The sequence below is a fragment of the Leuresthes tenuis genome, unplaced genomic scaffold (genome assembly GCF_036924035.1).
Source record: "Leuresthes tenuis unplaced genomic scaffold, fLeuTen1.0.hap1 SCAF_20, whole genome shotgun sequence".
NCBI lineage: Eukaryota > Metazoa > Chordata > Actinopteri > Atheriniformes > Atherinopsidae > Leuresthes > Leuresthes tenuis.
In genome coordinates this window covers 30,689,490-30,702,971 of record NW_027325374.1, presented here as the reverse complement: position 1 = coordinate 30,702,971, position 13,482 = coordinate 30,689,490, and the positions used below count along the sequence as shown (strand labels likewise).

General features: G+C 41.4%; 1 non-coding gene across 1 annotated transcript; it reads left to right on the top strand.

Moving 5' to 3' along the window:
* The first annotated feature begins 386 nt into the window (after positions 1-386).
* On the top strand, positions 387-500 carry LOC140279054 (U5 spliceosomal RNA). The gene has a single exon (XR_011909257.1). It is a non-coding gene; the product is annotated as a U5 spliceosomal RNA (small nuclear RNA).
* Positions 501-13,482: the final 12,982 nt, after the last annotated feature.

Here is a 13,482-nt window from a genome sequence, read left to right as displayed (position 1 = left end):
CATAGTTTGAGTGAAGGAATTCATTTTATAGATAAAATCCCAAGAGTCTGCTGAGAAAAGAGAGTGAATGCGAAGTAGACTTTAACACGGCTATGGGAGCGAGCCGAGTGTCGGCTAACCGGGAGAATTGCTTGAAAGAAACGCGACACCGAATGAGCGGTCAGAACAAAGCCTCAATACGGGATTCTCGTGGTGTTTTTGTTGCTGCCTTGTCTTTTGCATAGAGTAAAAGACAAGGCAGCCATCGAATAGGGCCCGATTGTTCCTACTTGGTCAGCCGAGGAGCAGGGGGGGGGGGGCAAGCGTCTCAACCAAGCAAAGCTCACCATGGGGAAGGTGGCTATACCAACTAGCCTGATGCCCTGCTCCCGCAGTGACGGATAATTGTACTCTGGTTTCTCTTCATAACATACAAGTCTTTCGCCTTTTACTAAAGACTTCCGTGGAGAGCAGCACTAATGAGTTGTTTCTATTATTGGCAGGCTTTACCTTTGCGGGTGAAGCCCTTTCTGTCTGTGCAAAAGAAATCTTGCTACTTTGCAGAGTGACTTCTCTGAGTAGAGTCGCCTTACAAGACAAGGCAGCCATCGAATAGATTGTTTCTACTTGGTCAGCCGAGGAGCAGGGGGGGGGGGGGGGGCAAGCGTCTCAACCAAGCAAAGCTCACCAAGTAGGAACAATCGGGCCCTTTTCGATGGCTGCAACACCTGAAAGAGATATTGATGCGAGACCCGATCAAATGCTTTTTCAAAGTCTAAATTTAAGATGACAAGCCGGGTGTTTCTGTCTCTAGCGTAATCAATGATGTCTCGAATCAGTACGAGGCTGTCGGTGAGTTGTCTCCCTGAGATGGCACAAGCTTGGTCTGGGTGAATTACCTCCTCTAAAACAGAGGACATCCGTGTCGCTAAAACCTTGCTAAAAAGTTTACAGTCAAAGTTTAAAAGTGTGATGGGCCTCCAATTCTTTAGGTCAGTCTTATAATTTTTTTTATAAAGTAGAGTCACTATTCCCACTCTAAAACTGTCAGGCAGTCGGTCGAGTTTTTCAAAATCTTTAAAAACATCTAAAATGTCTGATGATAAAAGGTCCCAATAGGTCAGATAGAATTCTGCAGGAAGCCCGTCTAAACCCGGAGCTCGACTTCTCTTAAAACCTGTTAGGCATTTTTTTAACTCTAAAGCAGTAAAATTCTGTGTCAAGTGTGCATTCTCTTTTACGGTTTTGTCAACGAATTTTAAGATTTCTGCCGATGTTTCCAAGTGCACTGGTTTCTCTTTGTACATGTTACTATAAAAGGTATGTACAGTTTCAATCATCTCTTGTGTGGATTTTGTTAAAAACCCATCTTCTCTTTTTAGATTTTGAATACACTCCTTTTTATTTATAACTTTCTTTCTTTTTCACCTTCCTCAATTTCCTGCTCCCTGCTTCTTACAAAAATTCCTTTACTCTTTATTTCTGCTAAAACTGACATTTCCTTTTTGACATCTTTGATTTCTTCTTTAAAGTCTATGCCACACTGATTTAGTTTAAAGTAGCGCTGTAAGCGTTTATGTAGTCCCATCATACATCTATTCTCTTTCCTTTTTTTACGTTTACCTTGCTGTTTAAAAAAAGTCTGGGTCGTTTCCTTCACCATTTCCCACCATTGTGCATGTGTTTCGTAGAGGTCTTGAAGGGTCTGCCACTCTTTATAACATTCCCTGTACTGACTGACTATGATTTCATCCTCCAACAGGGAACAGTTGAGTTTCCACAGACCACTTCCTACCGTCACACCAGAAGGGGGTGAAAGGGTGCAGGAGAGCATAAGGTGGTCTGAAAAGAAAACAGGGGTTAATCTAACATCAGTGGGTGGGCAATCTCTAGTAAAGAAATAATCAATGCGAGAGGCTCTGCTGCCATCATGACTAAACCAGGTGAAGCCCTCCTCTCTGGGATGCATGGTTTTAAAACAGTCAGTAAGCTTAAAATCCCTGCATATGCCCTGAAGTAAAATCGAAGTCTTATCCACTTTAAAATCTACCCCTGCTCTTTTTCTATCTTTCCTGCTCAAGATACAGTTAAAATCCCCTCCTACAACTAAAGGTACTTGCCCTAGCATGTAAAGCTGTATATCTTCTAAAAGGTCATACCTTTCATTTTTTCCATTGAAACCATAAATATTTAAGAGGTTAAAGTCTTGCCCCATAAAATTCAAGTGTGCTAAAAGTGCCCGTCCGTCTCTCACCACTGTGCTACCTTTCACCAGAACATGCGGATTTTTAATTAGAATGGCCACACCATCATTTTTATTTTGATTTGAGCCACTCCATATCGATAAATGGGGCCACATTTCCTCCCATTGTCTATGGTTTTTTAAAAAAGGTAGTCCACATTCTTGTATTAAAAACACATCTGATTTTATGGAGTCTAAGATGGATAAAATACTCTGGGCTCTTGTCTTTGATTTCACACTTCTCACATTTAGTGTTGAGAAGGTGAGAACCATTAAAAGCATAAAGGAAAGTAGGTATGTCATTTTCGTTTTTCTAAGTTATCAAAACAAATTACACACAGGTTATTTCTTGGGAAACTAGCTCTTCCTTCATTTCTTTAGGTGAAAAGTGAGTAGGTTGATCTATATTTCCTTTTCGGACTCTCGGTGTTGGCCTCTGACGCAATGTTGCATTTAACTTTGAGTCCCTGGGGGTCGAGTGCAGAGCTGAAGTTAAAAAGGAGACCTCATTTGGTGAGTCGGAGGGGAAGACTCTAGGTTCTTCCACTGAAGAACTGTCTGAAAGGGACCTAACCCTTCCCCTCTTCTCTGATACCACTGGGGAATCAGAGGCTCAGATGCCGTCCTCTTCGGCTGTTGACCTTCGGGGAGGTGAGTATCTTCACTAGACTCACCTGTCTGCTCTTCCTCCTCATTTAGCGTAGCTCCACCCTCTGCCTGTGAATTCTCACAGACTTCAACACTGAGTGGTGAGGCCTCTACAGGCCCCTCCCCTTTTTGCTCCTCACTTCCAATCCAAGCTTTTGGCGGGAAGTTTGAATTTATTGGGTCAACCTCTTCACTTTGTTCACCAACTGCCACCTTTGGTCCTTCTCTTTGTTGGCTTGACTGTGGCTTTACCGTCTTTAATTTGTTGGCAAAAGATTTAGGGCAATCTCTGAAGAGGTGATTTAATTCTCCACAGAGATTACATTTCCTGCCATTTGGACACTCTCCAAAAGTTTGCCCAATTTCTCTGCTCTTCCCACATAACACCTTGGTACAAGCCTCAACCAGGTGCCCATGCTCACCACACTTGCGGCAGAACTTGGGCTGCCCCTGGTAGTGGATGTAATCTCGGTTTTCAAGGTGGCCAGAGTGTCGCCCACCCGCTGCACTGAGCACTCTTCAGCCCTTTTAAATGGTATAACTTTGCACTCCCGCACGCTCCAGCAAGCACCATTCAAGCAACAACTTTGCACTCCAGCTTCGAACATCGGCACAGTCGCAACAAGTAAGGCGACTCTACTCAGAGAAGTCACTCTGCACAGTAAGAAGATTTCTTTTGCACAGACAGAAAGGGCTTCACCCGCAAAGGTAAAGCCTGCCAAAAATAGAAACAACTCATTAGTGCTGCTCAACATTGTACTTTGCAGTAAAAGAAAGAGCAAATCTAAAGATTCAGGAATCCGAGAATAAGCTTAGTTCTTCACGATTTCGGATTTTGCTATAAAATTAATTCCTTCACTCAAACTAAATTAAAACTGCTAAACCGCTAATCTGTTACATACAAGGCAGATGTCAAATTCACCGAAATAGGATCTAAGGGTATTTGGCCAATCGAGCTGTAGCAGCTTCGGTAAAAGAGTATAAGTTGAAGAGTTTGTGAATAAAGGTGTGCGCACACATAGTGTGCTGTACGAAAATAGGCAGGGAGCAATGCCGGCTGGGGTATATGTTCTTGTATGTTGTCTGACTGTTTGATTTGAATGTGTTGTGTAAGTGTCCTGTTGAATGTTACATGTTTGGGCTTTGACACGCTTCACTGTGGTTGTTAACTGTGTGGTGTGTCCTGAAATGTTATATGTTTGGGCTGTGTGACATGCTTAATGCTTGTCAGTAGCTACCCACTTATTCATATATAGCAACTGACAACATAAGAAGTCCGGACATACTTTGATAGTAGTTGTAGAAGTATCCTTATTGATAATAGATTACTAATTCATAGTGATAGAACAGTAGATGAACAGGTGCTTGCACATGTCTCACGAAAATAAAATGGGTGTATCATTGCTGATGGCAGAGCAATACTGCCAAACTTATGAGTTCTTGTGGCAAACTTGATTCAGTGTCTTGACGTGTATACGCTGTTTCGCTGACTTGATTGTCACAAGAAACAAAGTGTGTTTGATAAGATCCGACCATTTTATTACGGGAGGATCAGTATGTATGGATTCTGATGTGACTGATAAACCCATTCGTATCTTAAGCATAATCTAATACATGAGACAACGCCCTGGCACACGATAAAAAAAAAAAAGAGAGAGAGCGGTTTTGTGTCCCCACAGTCCATAATGTAGAAAAGAGAGAAAAAAGCCTTTCTGATTTGGTGTGTGTGCTCATAGTGCAGAGTGTAGAGAAAAGAAAGCCGTTTTGGTGTCACGGGTGTTGTGACTTACACACACACATTTCTAAATTGAGAAAGGAAATTATTTTAGAGGAAGCACTAGAGTTTAGATCCCACATTTGTTGATAGGCATTCATTTATTTCTTCACTTCTGATGAAGTTTCAACAATAAACAACAAACTTTGTATTATGAGAAAGAACCAGAATCATTCTTCAGGAATCCGAAAATAAGCTCTATTTTATGAGTTATGCACGAATTCGGATTCTCCTATAAAACGAATTCCTTAACTCAAACCAAGTTAAGACTGCTTTGTCCTTCATATTTATTCATGTCTAATCAAGTTTCAACGATAAACAACGTTGTACTTTGTAGAATGAGAAAGAACTTCTTCAGCAATAAGCATCTCTCGACATATGACGAAGTACAGATTTTGCTATAAAATTAATTCCTTCTATCAGCCTGACTTAAAACTGTTTGTCCTCCTTATTTATCCACTTCAAATCAAGTTTCAACAAATAAAAAAATGTTGTAGTTTGAGAAAGTACAACTTAATCTTCAGCAATCAGTATAAAAAGAGGTGCAAATGCCAACCATACATACCTAAAAGGTGGAGCGGAAGTATTCAGCTGCAAGTAGGTGTGAATGTTCGACTATAATTTGTAAAAAGCGGGTAAGAAAAGGTTCGAATGCCCGACTATATATTAACAAAAGCGGGAGGAGAGGTCTTCAGATGAGAGTGGGTGAGAATTTCCAACCATAATCTATAAAATACGGTGAAAAAAAATATGTGAATGCCTCATAGAACACTAAAAGCGGAAGTGTTCGGCTGCAAGAAGGTGTGAATGTCCGACTATATTTGGTGAAAAGCAGGTGAAGCAAGGTCTGAATGCCCAACCTTACATCATCAAAAGCGAGATCAGAGGTGTTTGGCTGCAAGAAGGCCATAGTTTTCCAAAAGCGGGTAAGGTGCGAATGTCCGACTAAATATCAACAAAAGTGGGGGCGGAGGTCTTCGGATGCAAGTGGGTGTGAATATTCCACCATACAAGTATGGTGGAGAGGAAGCTGTGAATAGCCGACCATAGTTTGGAAAAAGCGGGTAAGAAAAGGTTTGAATGCCCGAACATACACCATCAAAAGAGGGAGCGGAGGTGTTCCGCTGTACGAAGGTGTGAATGTCCGACCATAGTTGGTAAAAAGCGGGTAAGAAAAGGTTAAAATACCCGACTGTACACAATCAATAGCGGGAGCGGATGTGTTCGGCTACAAGAAGATGTGAAAGTCCGACCATGGTTTGGTAAAAAGCGGGTAAGAAAAGGTGCGAGTGTCCGACAATGTATGATCAAAAGAGAGAGCGGAGGTTTTCGGATACAAGAAGGTTTGAATGTCCCACCATAGTTTGTAAAAAGCGGGTAAGAAAAGCTTCGAATGCCCGACTATACACCATCAAAAGTGGGAGCAGAGGTGTTCCGCTGTAAGACGGTGTGAATGTCCGACCATAGTTGGTAAAAAGCGGGTAAGAAAAGGTTAAAATACCCGACTGTACACAATCAATAGCGGGAGCGGAGTTGTTCGGCTACAAGAAGGTGTGAAAGTCCGACCATGGTTTGTAAAAACCGGGAAGAAAAGGCTCGAAAGCCCGACTATACACCATCAAAAAGAAGGTTTGAATGTCCATCAATAATTGCTTTAAAACAAGAAAGTAAATTTTCGAATATCAAACCGCACATGATCATAAGCGGGAGAGAAGGTGTTCGGCTGCAAGAAGGTGTGAATGTCCACCCATAATTCATGAAAAATGGGTAAAAAAAAGGTGCGAATGCCTAACAATACATTATCAAAAGCAGGTGTGAATGTCAGATCATAATTTGTAAAAAGCTGATGACAAAGGGTGAGAATGCCCGACTATACACCATCAAATGCGGGAGCGGAGGTGTTCGGCTCTGAGTAGGTGTGAATGTCCGACCATAATTGCTGAAGAATGTGTTAGAAAAGGTAAGAATGCTGGACCATACATCATCAAAAGCGGGAGAGGTGGTGTTCGGCTTCAAAAAGGTGTGACTGTTCGACTAAAGTTTGTAAAAAGTGGGTAAGACAAGGTGCGAATGCCTGACAATGTATGATCAAAAGCGGGAGCGGAGGTGTTCAGCTGCAAGAAGGTCTACATGTCCATCAATAATTGCTAGAAAACATGAAAGAAACTTTTCGAAAATCAAACCGCACATGATCATAAGTGGGATAGGAGGTGTTCAGCTGCAAGGTGTGAATGTCCACCCATAATTCCTGAAAAATGGGCAAAAAAAAGGTGTGAATGCCCAACCATACATCATCAAAAGCAGGAGTGGAAGTGTTCGGCTACAAGAAGGTGTGAACGTCCAACCAAAATATGTAAAAAGAAGTTAAGAAAAGGTTCGAATATCCAACCAAACATAATCAAAAGCGGGAGCAGAGCTGTTCGACTGCAAGTAGGTGTGAATGTCAGATCATAATTTGCAAAAAGCTGATGAGAAAGGGTGAGAATGCCCGACTATACACCATCAAATGCGGGAGCGGAGTTGTTCGGCTGTGAGTAGGTGTGAATCTCCGACCATAATTGCTGAAAAATGTGTTAGAAAAGGTAAGAATGCCGGTCCATACATCATCAAAAGCGAGAGAGGTTGTGTTCGGCTGCAAGTAGGTGTGAATGTCCAGCCATAATTACTCACAAACGGGTAAGAAAAGGTAGTATTGCCAGACCATATATGATCAAAACAGGGAGCGGAGGTGGTTCAGCTGCAAGAAGGTTTGAATGTCCGACTAAAGTTCAAATATATTAACAAAAGCGGGAGGAGAGGTCTTCGGATGAGAGTGGTTGAAAATTTCCGACCATAATGTATAAAATGCGGTGAAAAAAAGGTGTGATAGAACACTAAAAGGTGGAGCGGAAGTGTTCGGCTGCAAGAAGGTGCGAATGTCCGACTAAATATCAAAAAAATTTGGGGAGGAGGTCTTCGGATGCAAGTGGGTGTGAATGTCCGACTGTATTTGGTGAAAAGCAGGTGAAACAAGGTCTGAATGCCCAACCTTACATCATCAAAAGCGAGATCAGAGGTGTTTGGCTGCAAGAAGGCCATAGTTTGCCAAAAGCGGGTAAGGTTCGAATGTCCGACTAAATATCAACAAAATTTGGGGCGGAGGTCTTCGGATGCAAGTGGGTGTGAATATCCCACCATACAAGTATGGTGGAGAGGAAGCTGTGAATAGCTGACCATAGTTTGGAAAAAGCGGGTAAGAAAAGGTTTGAATGCCCGAACATACACCATCAAAAGAGGGAGCGGAGGTGTTCCGCTGTACGAAGGTGTGAATGTCCGACCATACTTGGTAAAAAGCGGGTAAGAAAAGGTTAAAATACCCGACTGTACACAATCAATAGCGGGAGCGGATGTGTTCGGCTACAAGAAGATGTGAATGTCCGACCATGGTTTGTAAAAAGCGGGTAAGAAAAGGTGCGAATGTCCGACAATGTATGATCAAAAGAGAGAGCGGAGGTTTTCGGATACAAGAAGGTTTGAATGTCCCACCATAGTTTGTAAAAAGCGGGTAAGAAAAGCTTCGAATGCCCGACTATACACCATCAAAAGCGGGAGCAGAGGTGTTCCGCTGTTAGACGGTGTGAATGTCCGACCATAGTTGGTAAAAAGCGGGTAAGAAAAGGTTAAAATACCCGACTGTACACAATCAATAGCGGGAGCGGAGTTGTTCGGCTACAAGAAGGTGTGAAAGTCCGACCATGGTTTGTAAAAACCGGGAAGAAAAGGCTCGAAAGCCCGACTATACACCATCAAAAAGAAGGTTTGAATGTCCATCAATAATTGCTTTAAAACAAGAAAGTAAATTTTCGAATATCAAACCGCACATGATCATAAGCGGGAGAGGAGGTGTTAGGCTGCAAGAAGGTGTGAATGTCCACCCATAATTCATGAAAAATGGGTAAAAAAAAAGGTGCGAATGCCTAACAATATATTATCAAAAGCAGGTGTGAATGTCAGATCATAATTTGTAAAAAGCTGATGAGAAAGGGTGAGAATGCCCGACTATACACCATCGAATGCGGGAGCGGTGGTGTTCGGCTCTGAGTAGGTGTGAATCTCCGACCATAATTGCTGAAGAATGTGTTAGAAAAGGTAAGAATGCTGGACCATACATCATCAAAAGCGGGAGAGGTGGTGTTCGGCTGCAAAAAGGTGTGACTGTTCGACTAAAGTTTGTAAAAAGTGGGTAAGACAAGGTGCGAATGCCTGACAATGTATGATCAAAAGCGGGAGCGGAGGTGTTCAGCTGCAAGAAGGTCTACATGTCCATCAATAATTGCTAGAAAACATGAAAGAAACTTTTCGAAAATCAAACCGCACATGATCATAAGTGGGATAGGAGGTGTTCAGCTGCAAGGTGTGAATGTCCACCCATAATTCCTGAAAAATGGGCAAAAAAAAGGTGTGAATGCCCAACCATACATCATCAAAAGCAGGAGTGGAAGTGTTCGGCTACAAGAAGGTGTGAACGTCCAACCAAAATATGTAAAAAGAAGTTAAGAAAAGGTTCGAATATCCAACCAAACATAATCAAAAGCGGGAGCAGAGCTGTTCGACTGCAAGTAGGTGTGAATGTCAGATCATAATTTGCAAAAAGCTGATGAGAAAGGGTGAGAATGCCCGACTATACACCATCAAATGCGGGAGCGGAGTTGTTCGGCTGTGAGTAGGTGTGAATCTCCGACCATAATTGCTGAAAAATGTGTTAGAAAAGGTAAGAATGCCGGTCCATACATCATCAAAAGCGAGAGAGGTTGTGTTCGGCTGCAAGTAGGTGTGAATGTCCAGCCATAATTACTCACAAACGGGTAAGAAAAGGTAGTAGCCAGACCATATATGATCAAAACAGGGAGCGGAGGTGGTTCAGCTGCAAGAAGGTTTGAATGTAAAACTAAAGTTCAAATATATTAACAAAAGCGGGAGGAGAGGTCTTCGGATGAGAGTGGTTGAAAATTTCCAACCATAATGTATAAAATGCGGTGAAAAAAAAGGTGTGATAGAACACTAAAAGGTGGAGCGGAAGTGTTCGGCTGCAAGAAGGTGTGAATGTCCGACTATATTTGGTGAAAAGCAGGTGAAGCAAGGTCTGAATGCCCAACCTTACATCATCAAAAGCAAGATCAGAGTTGTTTGGCTGCAAGAAGGCCATAGTTTGCCAAAAGCGGGTAAGGTGCGAATGTCCGACTAAATATCAACAAAATTTGTGGTGGAGGTCTTCGGATGCAAGTGGGTGTGAATATCCCACCATACAAGTATGGTGGAGAGGAAGCTGTGAATAGCCGACCATAGTTTGGAAAAAGCTGGTAAGAAAAGGTTTGAATGCCCGAACATACACCATCAAAAGAGGGAGTGGAGGTGTTCCGCTGTACGAAGGTGTGAATGTCCAACCATACTTGGTAAAAAGCGGGTAAGAAAAGGTTAATATACCCGACTGTACACAATCAATAGCGGGAGCGGATGTGTTCGGCTACAAGAAGGTGTGACAGTCCGACCATGGTTTGTAAAAAGCGGGTAAGAAAAGGTGCGAATGTCCGACAATGTATGATCAAAAGAGAGAGCGGAGGTTTTCGGATACACGAAAGTTTGAATGTCCTACCATAGTTTGTAAATAGCGGGTAAGAAAAGGTTCGAATGCCCGACTATACACCATAAAAAGTGGGAGCGGAGGTGTTCCGCTGTAAGATGGTGTGAATGTCCGACCATAGTGGTAAAAAGCGGGTAAGAAAAGGTTAAAATACCCGACTGTACAAAATCAATAGCGGGAGTGGAGTTGTTCGGCTACAAGAAGGTGTGAAAGCCCGACCATGGTTTGTAAAAAGCGGGTAAGAAAAGGTTTGAATGCCCGAACATACACCATCAAAAGAGGGAGTGGAGGGGTTCCGCTGTACGAAGGTGTGAATGTCCAACCATACTTGGTAAAAAGCGGGTAAGAAAAGGTTAATATACCCGACTGTACACAATCAATAGCGGGAGCGGATGTGTTCGGCTACAAGAAGGTGTGACAGTCCGACCATGGTTTGTAAAAAGCGGGTAAGAAAAGGTGCGAATGTCCGACAATGTATGATCAAAAGAGAGAGCGGAGGTTTTCGGATACACGAAAGTTTGAATGTCCTACCATAGTTTGTAAATAGCGGGTAAGAAAAGGTTCGAATGCCCGACTATACACCATAAAAAGTGGGAGCGGAGGTGTTCCGCTGTAAGATGGTGTGAATGTCCGACCATAGTTGGTAAAAAGCGGGTAAGAAAAGGTTAAAATACCCGACTGTACAAAGTCAATAGCGGGAGCGGAGTTGTTCGGCTACAAGAAGGTGTGAAAGTCCGACCATGGTTTGTAAAAAGCAGTTAAGAAAAGGTTCGAATATCCAACCAAACGTAATCAAAAGCGGGAGCAGAGCTGTTCGACTGCAAGTAGGTGTGAATGTCCAGCCATAATTACTCACAAACGGGGGAAGAAAAGGTAGTATTGCCAGACCATACATGATCAAAACAGGGAGCGGAGGTTCAGCTGCAAGGTGTGAATGTCTGACTATAGTTTGTAAAAAGCTGGTAAGACAAGGAGCGATGTCCCGACATTGTATGATCAAAAGCGGGAGCGGAGGTGTCCAGCTGTGAGTAGGTGTGAATGTCCGACCATAATTGCTGAAAAATGTGTTAGAAAAGGTAAGAATACTGAACCATACATCATCAAAAGCGGTAGAGGTGGTGTTCGGCTGCAAGAAGGTGTGAAAGTCCGACAATGGTTTGTAAAAAGCGGGTAATAAAAGGTTCAAATGCCCGAATATACATCATCAAAAGCGGAAGCGGAGGTGTTCGGATGCAAGAAGGTGTGAACGTCCGACCAAAGTTTGTAAAAAGCAGTGAAAAGCGAGAAAAAGCTTTTCGTGAGTTCTGCATGATTTGGGATTTTGCTTATAAAATGCATTACTTCACTCAAACTATGTTAAAACTGATTTGTTCTTCATATTTACCATGTCTACAAAGATTTAAACAAAAAAATAACGTTGTACTTTGCAGTAAAAGAAAGAGCAAATCTAAAGTTTCAGGAATCCGAGTATAAGCCTGCTTTCATGAGTTCTGCACGATTTCGGATTTTGCTATAAAATGAATTGCTTTGCTCAAACCAAGTTAAAACTGCTTTGTCCTTCCATATTCATCAATGTCTAGATCGACTTCAACAAAGAAAAACATTGGACTTTGAAGAAGTTGAAATCCATCTACACATTGATAAATATGAAGGACAAAGCAGTTCCCACTTGCCCATAAGAAAATAAGCTTATTCTCGGATTCCTGATCAGTTCAGGAAACTTCAGTTTTGCTCTTTCTTCTACTGCAAAATACAATGTTTTTCTTTGTTGAAGTCGATCTAGACATTGATAAATATGAAGGAAAAAGCAGTTTTAACTTGGTTTGAGTGAATTAATTCATTTTATACATAAAATCCGAAATCGTGCAGAACTCATGAAAATAAGCTTATTCTCGGATTCCTAAAACTTTTGATTGGCTCTTTCTTTTACTGCAAAGTACAACGTTGTTTTTTTGTTTAAATCTATCGAGACATTGATAAATATGAAGGTAAAAGCCGTTTTAACATAGTTTGAGTGAAGGAATTGATTTTATAGATAAAATCCCAAATCATGCAGAACTCCTCAAAAGGGGCGTATGGCTTAATCACAAGTGTGGCTCTTTCTCATTCAGGGTAGTATGAGGAAGTTTATGCTTGAAATATATGTAGAAATGGGTACATATGAAGGACAAAGCAGTGTTAACTTAGTTTGAGTGAAGGAATTCATTTTATACATAAAATCCCAAATCATGCAGAACGTATGAAAAGAAGCTTATTCTCGGATTCCTGATCCTTCAGTTTTGCTCTTTCTTCTACTGCAAAATACAATGTTGTTCTTTGTTGAAGTCGATCTAGACATTGATAAATATGAAGGAAAAAGCAGTTTTAACTTGGTTTGAGTGAATGAATTCATTTTATACATAAAATCCGAAATCGTGCAGAACTCATGAAAATAAGCTTATTCTCGGATTCCTAAAACTTTTGATTTGCTCTTTCTTTTATTGCAAAGTACAACGTTGTTTTTTTGTTTAAATCTATCGAGACATTGATAAATATGAAGGTAAAAGCCGTTTTAACATAGTTTGAGTGAAGGAATTAATTTTATAGATAAAATCCCAAACCATGCAGAACTCCTCAAAAGGGTCGTATGGCTTAATCACAAGTTTGGCTCTTTCTCATTCAGGGTAGTATGAGAAAGTTTATGCTTGAAATATATGTAGAAATGGGTACATATGAAGGACAAAGCAGTGTTAACTTAGTTTGCGTGAAGGAATTCATTTTATACATAAAATCCGAAATCGTGCAGAACTCATGAAAATAAGCTTATTCTCGGATTCCTAAAACTTTTGATTTGCACTTTCTTTTACTGCAAAGTACAACGTTGTTTTTTGTTGAAATCTATCTAGACATTGATAAATACGAGCCGAAACTCTGCTGCCGCTTTTGATAATTTATGGTTGGGCATTCTTACCTTTTCTTACCCGCTTTTTACAAATTATGATCTTACATTCACACCTACTTGCAGTCGAACACCTTCTCATCCACTTATGATCATGTGCGGTTGGGCTTTCGTACCTTTTCTTACCCATTTTTCAGTAATTATGGGTGGACATTCAGACCTTCTTGCAGCCGAAAACCTCCGCTCCTCTTTTGATCATACATTGTCGGGCATTCACACCTTGTCTTACCCGCTTTTTACAAACTTTAGTCGGACATTCAAACCTTCTTGCAGCTGAACCA